At 38.9% G+C, this 7,829-nt stretch overlaps 1 non-coding gene across 1 annotated transcript; it reads right to left on the bottom strand.

Moving 5' to 3' along the window:
- Nucleotides 1-7,722: 7,722 nt before the first annotated feature.
- LOC112774285 (small nucleolar RNA R71) lies at nt 7,723-7,829 on the bottom strand. The gene has a single exon (XR_003188780.1). It is a non-coding gene; the product is annotated as a small nucleolar RNA R71 (small nucleolar RNA).

Here is a 7,829-nt window from a genome sequence, read left to right as displayed (position 1 = left end):
ATGTTCATGGTAAGCTAGTTTTCTAAGCATGCTACAATCACAAAAGAAATGTAAATGATTGATGCTTCCATCTAGCTCAATTTATGAAATCTTTCTTTTATATTTCTTCCTTGAAACAAGCTTTTGATTTTCTTATTTAGCTTCTCCTTTTGGGTGCTTTGCCCCATGAGTTGATAACAAAGCTACGACTTCTAAATGCTTTGTTTTCAAGTATTACCACTTGATACATAAGCACCACAAGCATTTGATTAGAGGACTTCATTAAGCTCATTTTTCTTTTCTTTTCTTAACTCTCTAATCATTGATGCTCAGAGCCTTGAGCTTTGAGGGAGTGCTTTTGCACTTTGAGCCTAGCCTTGACTTCTAAGTGTTTTGTTTCCAAGCATTTGGCTTGATACATAAACACCACAAGCACTTAACAAATAAATTGCCATTGGTACTCAGAGCCTTCAGCTTTCTCACTCTTTCCCTTTTTCTTTTCCTGCTTTATTTTTGCATTTGCTTCTTCAAGATTTTCATGATTTTCAAAAGATTTCACAAAACGTACTAGATGAAGACTTCAATTAAATAAAATCCAATGCAATTGAGCAACAATTAATTATACTAGCTTTCCAATACTTGTGTGCACATGCTAAACTCTTCTTTAATTCCCTGTTTGTTTATGATCATGATACTTTGTTGCTTTTGAATTCACAAAACTCAAGTTGGTAGTCATAATGGCATGGCAACATGTTATAAATCAATATTCAAGCTATGCTTTATTCATACACACATGTAAACAGAAAAGATAAAGACAATCATGCAGGTTATAGTGCTTGAAACAAATGAGAGGAAAAGGGACTTTACAACCTTGTAGTTCATCTTCTCTATTGTTGTCATTTTCCTCCCATTCTCCTCCTTCCCTTGCCAAACTTAGAATGCTTGCTCATCCTCAAGCAACAATTAGAACAATGGCTATGGGGCTAAGATGGATCATGAGTGTCTTATACAAGAAATGTTAGTAGTACATGTGTTTCAAGTAAGCAAAATTAAAGATAATAATCAAGGCACAAGAGACAGAGACATTGTGATTGCAAGCTTAAGAAGGTGAGCATAATACTTTGCATAAAGAATAAGTGGCACACCAAACTTAGTGTGACACTTTCACTTTGGAATTAATGCAAGTATCTTATAAGAATTGGAACCAAATTTTGTTGCATAGCAACACCAAACTTAGAATGCAACCATATGTCAATTTATTGAAATTTAAACCAAGCAAGGAAAAGAAATGTACCTACTGTCTACCTGTTCTTTACTTTCTTCCTCTTCTTCCAATTTGTTAAGAGAAATGACTTCAAAGGAGGAGAAGTTTCAGCTACTGTCCCTTGCCTTGGCTTTTCCTCAGCAAGCTTCCTTTTGCAAATGGCTTGATTGATCTTGCTTACTGGATTAGGGACAGGATTGGTGCTTTTGTTAGTTGCCTTCACTTCTTTGAATCCAAGTCTTGGTTGCTGTGTGATTATTGGAGTTTTGCATTCATCCAGAGCCTTTTGTATTTGTGGTTCTATGAACTCCTCCTTTATGTACTTCTCTGCCTCACTTGAGTTTGGAATGACTTCTTCACTTTCTTGCTCCTCCACTTCCTCTTTTACACCGAACATTTGTTTTAATAGCTCTATCATGGGGGAGGTTTGTTTATCTTCCCAACATTCCTTCATCTCTTTGTCATACCTTTCAGTCATGGATTCAAGTGTTGAGGCGTTTTGGTCCAGGGAGGTTTGTGAGAGTTGTGAGTCTTCATGTTCTCTTGTCATCTCAAGTGTAGTTTCAGGTTCAACCACCTCATTCTTCATTGAAAGTTCACTTGATGCAGTGGCCTCCTTATCTTGCTCTTCCACTTTATCCTTCACATCCATCAATTGGTCTTCATTTTCCTTGCTTAGTAGTTCTAAGCGTTTATCTGTGTCCTCCAATTGCTTATCTGTCTCCTGAGAAAGGATTTCTAGTTCCCTCCGTGATTGTTGATATTCCTCTGCCATTCTGTTGAACCTAGACTCAAATTCTGAAAGCCATGAGTGGTTCATGGAAGTTTGTGTGGGTGGTGAGTTTTGAAAGGGGCTTTCGGTTGAAGTATGGTCAAGTGATGATATCTTTGGATGAATATCATATGGAGCACTAGAATTCCCTTCTCAGCCACCATTAGAATCATGACTTGCATTATTTTGTGGTGGAGAGAAATATCCCATATGATTTTCTTTCTCATCTTGTGGTTCTGAAGCATAGCTCCATGAATTGGAGTGCCCAGAATTTGAAGTTTCTTGGTGATATCCCCAGCCATCATTAGAGATTGGTGATGGTGGGTGATATCCCATAGAATTTGTTTGATCATAAGATGAGTTGAACTCCATTTGAATTTTGTAAAACACACAACCAAGGAAAATTGAAATTACTCATATCAGAGATGAGAATTTCTTAGTGAGGCAAAAACTCAAACACCTTGGTTTCACTCTGAAACAGAAAACAAAAATAAAGAAAATGCTTGATCTAGACTTCTCACCCACATAATCATTGTTGATCTAAATCAATCCCCGGCAACGGCGCCAAAAACTTGATGAGTATTTTGGTGAAAAATAAATTTCTCCCAAAACACACAAATCTAACCGGCAAGTGCACCGGGTCGCATCAAGTAATAATAACTCACGGGAGTGAGGTCGATCCCACAGGGATTGATGGATCAAGCAACTTTAGTGGGTGATTAGTTTAGTCAAGCTAACATTGATGTGAATTGTGTGAAATTGTAACCAACAGAAAGTAAATGACAATGAATTTAAAGTTGCAGAATGTAAATTGGCAAGTAATTTAAAGAGCAAGAAATGTAAATTGCAAGAATCTTAAATGACAAGAAATATAAATTGCATCAAATGTAAAGGGAATTGGGAATTGGATTTGCAGAAATTAAACAAGGAAAAGTTAAATTGCAACAAGCAGAGAAGTAAAAGATGGATTTGATTGATTCGGAACCAAAACAGAAATGTAAATAAACATGAAAAGCAATAAACAGAGAATGTAAAATTGGAATTAAGATCTCAGGACCCAAGAGACTAGATAACCAAGTCTAGATCTCAATGCCTTCCTAGATCCAACAAGAACAATTGCAAGAGAAATTAAAGAAAAGTAAATTGCAGAAGCCAAGAGAAGGTGAAGTAGTAAACAGGAATGGAAATTCAATTGTGCAGAGAAAGTAAACAAGAAAATTCTCAAGGTGATCTCAACCCAAGATTCAAAACGAAATTGAAAACTAAGAGAGAGCTCTCAAATCCTAATGCTCCCTAGTGGAGCCAGCCTCCTCACAAATATGAAAATGATGCCTTATATAGGCTTTACAAAATGGAAATGAAAATGAAGTTAAAAACAAATTACAATTAAATGAAATTCCTATTTTATCTATTTCTTGTGCCTTTGAGTGATGATCATTTGGGCCCTTGCTCTTGATGGAATTGGGTTGATAAAGGCCTTGGTTGATTGCTCTTGGAGTTTGAAGAGGAACCGAATTGAACCGGGTTGAGTTTGCAAAAGTTGGTGCAAAAGTTAGAGCAAAAGTTAGGGGTCTAACTTTTGGTCTAACTTTTCATATCAGCCCACAAAATTTGCTGCTATCCACGTTGGGGCAAAAGTTAGGGGTCTAACTTTTGCTCCAACGTTGGCCTCCCTTATGCACATTTATGGCGCCAACTTTGTCCTCTTGTCATGTTGCCCATTTTATGCCCAATATAGACTATCATATATGGTTGGAAAGCTCTAAATGTCATCTTTCTAACCCACTTGGAATCACTTCAATTGGACATCTACAACTCAAGTTATGATCATTTGAAGAGGGCATGGTCGCTGGCTTTGGTGTGCAGCATTTGAGGTAACGTTAGCCTCAAACATTGGCGAAAACGCCAGTTCTGGAGGCTCAAATGTATTGTCCACCCCATACTATTATCCATTGTTGGAAAGCCCTGGATGTCTACTTTCCAATGCCGTTGGGAGCACATTATTTGGAGCTCTACAGCTCGAGTTATACTTCTTTGAAGATGCAGAGGTCCGTTGGCCTCACTGCAGGTTGCCACCATGTTCGTTTATGTATATTGCGGGGCAGTTTTCTCCCTCAATCTTAGTGTCCACCATGCAGTGCCATATATGCTTGGAAAGCTCTTGATTCCTACTTTCCAATGCTTCTTGAATCACCTCATTTGGAGCTCTGTAGCTCAAGTTATTCTTGTTGGAAGTATACCCCTTCAAGCTGTTGTGGTGTGTGGCGCCAACGTTAGCCTCAAAGTTAGGGGGCTAACGTTGGCGCAAACTTTTGCTCCTCCCCTTGTGAATTTCATGTGCCAACGTTAGCCACCAAGTTAGGGGGCTAACGTTGGCGCAAACTTTTGGTGCCCAGGGAGGTTCTCTTCATGCCAACGTTAGCCTCAAAGTTAGGGGGCTAACGTTGGCGCAAACTTTTGGTGCCCAGGGGTGAATTTCATGTGCCAACGTTAGCCTCCAAGTTAGGGGTCTAACTTTGAGGCTAACTTTTCACCCAAAAGTTTTTGCTTCCTGGTTCAACTTATTCCATTGTCCTCTCTTTACTCCTAGCCATTCCTTCTTGCTTCACCCTTTCTCCAAGCCTTCTTCACCTATCATTAATCAACCAAACACATCAAAGCTATGCTCAAAATCATGAGATATTCATTCTTTCATAATATGTGACAATTTTAGCATAAAACCTCATGAAATAGCATGAATTCATACATGGTTGATTAAATCAAAGGAAACATGAAAATCTATCCAATTGGCTTGCTTATGGCTCAAGAAAGTGCACAAAACCTATTGAAAACAAATGAAAAAGCATAGAAAAACATGACATGGTGACATGTCATCAGTTGTCACGTTAACTTAGTTAACGTGGCCTCTAACGTTAAGAAGTAAAGGGGAAGCCAACGTTAGTGACATTCAACTTTGTCACTAACGTTGGCCAAGTCACAATAAGCCACATTAACTTCCACGTTAACCTAGTTAACGTGGAAGCTAACGTGAGGAGACAAAGTGGTCGACAATGTTAGTGACACCAAATATTGTCACTAACGTTGGAAGGAAACCACACAAGCCCCAATAAGCCATGTTAACTCCCACGTTAACTTAGTTAACGTGGAAGTTAACGTGAAGAAGGGAGGTGATCGCCAACGTTAGTGACACCCAACATTGTCACTAACATTGGAATTAGCCCACATAAGCCACTATGAGCCACATTAACTCCCACGTTAACTTAGTTAACGTGGATAAGGGAATGATGAGCCAACGTTAGTGACACTCAACTTTGTCACTAACGTTGGAGATGGCTAGCATGGCCACGTTAGAAGTCACGTTAACCTAGTTAACGTGGACTCTAACGTGAGAAATAGGGGCACATTGGAACGTTAGTGACAATGGTAAGTGTCACTAACGTTCTCGAAGGTTGGCAAGCCTACGTTAAAAGAGCCACGTTAACTAAGTTAACGTGGACTCTAATGTAGAGAAGGGGGAGACTTCTCAACGTTATTGGGAAAGGCAAGTCCCAATAACGTGTGTGAAGGACAAAGGGGCAATGTTAGTGGCAACGTTTGTGCCACTAACGTTGAAGATAACGTGGCTCTTACTTGGGTGAGGAACGTTAGTGAAAAAGGTGATTGTCACTAACGTTCTTGAACCCATATTTTCACTGAACGTTAACACCACTAACGTCATGAGCTAAAGTCTCTGCCCACTTCACACTTTCTCTCTGCAAGTAAAGCCAAGCCCAATGAAGAAGAGAACTGCTTCAAACTCAAGATCCAAAGGCCCATACCAAAGACTTGAAGAGCCAACTAGAAGAACAGAAGAATAGTATACATAGGAGTAGCTTTGAATTAAATTGGGAGTTAGAAATTATAGGGAGCCTCTGGGCATAGAATTACTCTCTGTATTTTACTTTCTCTGCACTTCTAGTTTCATCATGTATTCTCCATCTTTGTTTTCATTTTCCAGAGCTATGAACAACTAAACCCCTTTCATTGGGTTAGGGAGCTCTGTTGTAATTTGATGGATCAATACTAATTTTTATTATTCTTCTTCTATCTTTTCTCTTGATTTTACTTGAAAGCTTTCGATCTTCATCCAATTGGGTAGTTATCTTGTAAAAGAAGCTATTCATACTTGGATCTCTTCTGAACCTTGAAAGAGGAATGAAGAGATCATGCTAGAAATGCTTTCTCTTGCTGGACCAAATTGGGTTTGGATGGATATGTGACTATAATCCTCTCAACACTTGATTTGGGAAATGTATGTGGTATAATCAGTGACCGTACTTCATCTCTTCTCATGAGCAATTGACCAAGGAATTGGCTATTGATCAAGATTTGAGAGATTGAATTACAAGAAATTGTAATTCGATCACTTAAGATTGACAAGGAAATCAATGAGTGCATTGATTGAGGAAGAGATGAAAATGAAATTGATCCGGAGAATGCAACATCTCCTAAGCCCAATGAACTCCCCATTTCTGATCTTACCCATTCTCTTTAATTTTTGTCATTTACTTTTATGAGCAATTCCCCATTCCCATTTAAGATTCTGCAATTTACTTTCCATCATCTACATTCAGCTCTTTATTTCTAGCATTTACTTTTCTGTTATTTACTTTCCCGCCATTTTTACTTCTGTAATTCTCAACTCAAATTCTGGATTCGCTCAACTAGAACATTCCTCTAATTAAAGTTGCTTGATCAATCAATCCCTGTGGGATTCGACCTCACTCTATTGTGATTTTTTACTTGACGACAAATTCGGTACACTTGCCAAAGGGAAATTTGTTACGAGACAAGTTTTTCGTGCATCAAGTTTATGGCGCCATTGCCGGGGATTGATTGTGCATCAACAATGATTAAATTGGAGGATAACTAGATTGAGCATTTTATTTTTAATTTTCTGTTTGAGTCATTTACTTTCTGTTTTAGTTAATTTCTTCCCTTCCCCCTATTTTTTCTTTGTTGTTTACCATTCATTTCACTAACCCACTAACTATTTGATATATTGCATCACTCACACTAACAGTAATTCTGACAGATATACTTTCTGCACTTATTCTCTTAGCTTGTACTTTTTGGTTGTATGACAGGGAGAAGAAGCGGGGCTTCAACTTCCTTTGATTCTGAACCTGAGAGGACCTTCCTTAGATTAAGGAGGGAAGCAAGAGAAAAACGTGTAGTTGGTGCTGAGGAAGAGGAGGAATACTTTGAACCAAATATGGAAGAAAACATGGAAAACCATCGTGAAGAAGAAGCTCACAACCATGGCGGAAGAGGACGAGCAAATCATGCTGGGGAGGATAGAAGAGTTTTAGGCTCTTACATCAATCCAAACCCAGGAAACTGTGGAAGTAGCATTCAAAAGCCAACCATCCACGCCAACAATTTTGAACTAAAACCACAGCTCATCACCCTTGTGCAGAACAACTGTTCGTTCGGAGGAAGTGTCCAAGAAGACCCCAATCAACATCTAACCACCTTCCTGAGAATATGTGACACAGTGAAGTCTAATGGTGTTCATCCTGATGCCTATAGACTGCTCTTATTTCCATTCTTACTCAAGGATAAGGCAGCCAAGTGGCTGGAGTCTTTCCCAAAGGAGAGCTTGACAACTTGGGAAGATGTGGTGAACAAATTCTTAGCAAGATTTTACCCCCCTCAACGAATCAATAGGCTGAGAGCTGAGGTCCAAACTTTCAGGCAACAAGATGGTGAGACTCTATATGAAGCATGGGAGAGGTTTAAAGACCTAACAAGGAGGTGCCCACCAGATATGTT

This window comes from Arachis hypogaea, chromosome 18, assembly GCF_003086295.3.
Source record: "Arachis hypogaea cultivar Tifrunner chromosome 18, arahy.Tifrunner.gnm2.J5K5, whole genome shotgun sequence".
Taxonomy (NCBI): Eukaryota; Viridiplantae; Streptophyta; class Magnoliopsida; order Fabales; family Fabaceae; genus Arachis; species Arachis hypogaea.
The sequence above is the reverse complement of the archived record's forward strand: the minus strand, read 5'-3'. Positions and strand labels throughout refer to the sequence as shown.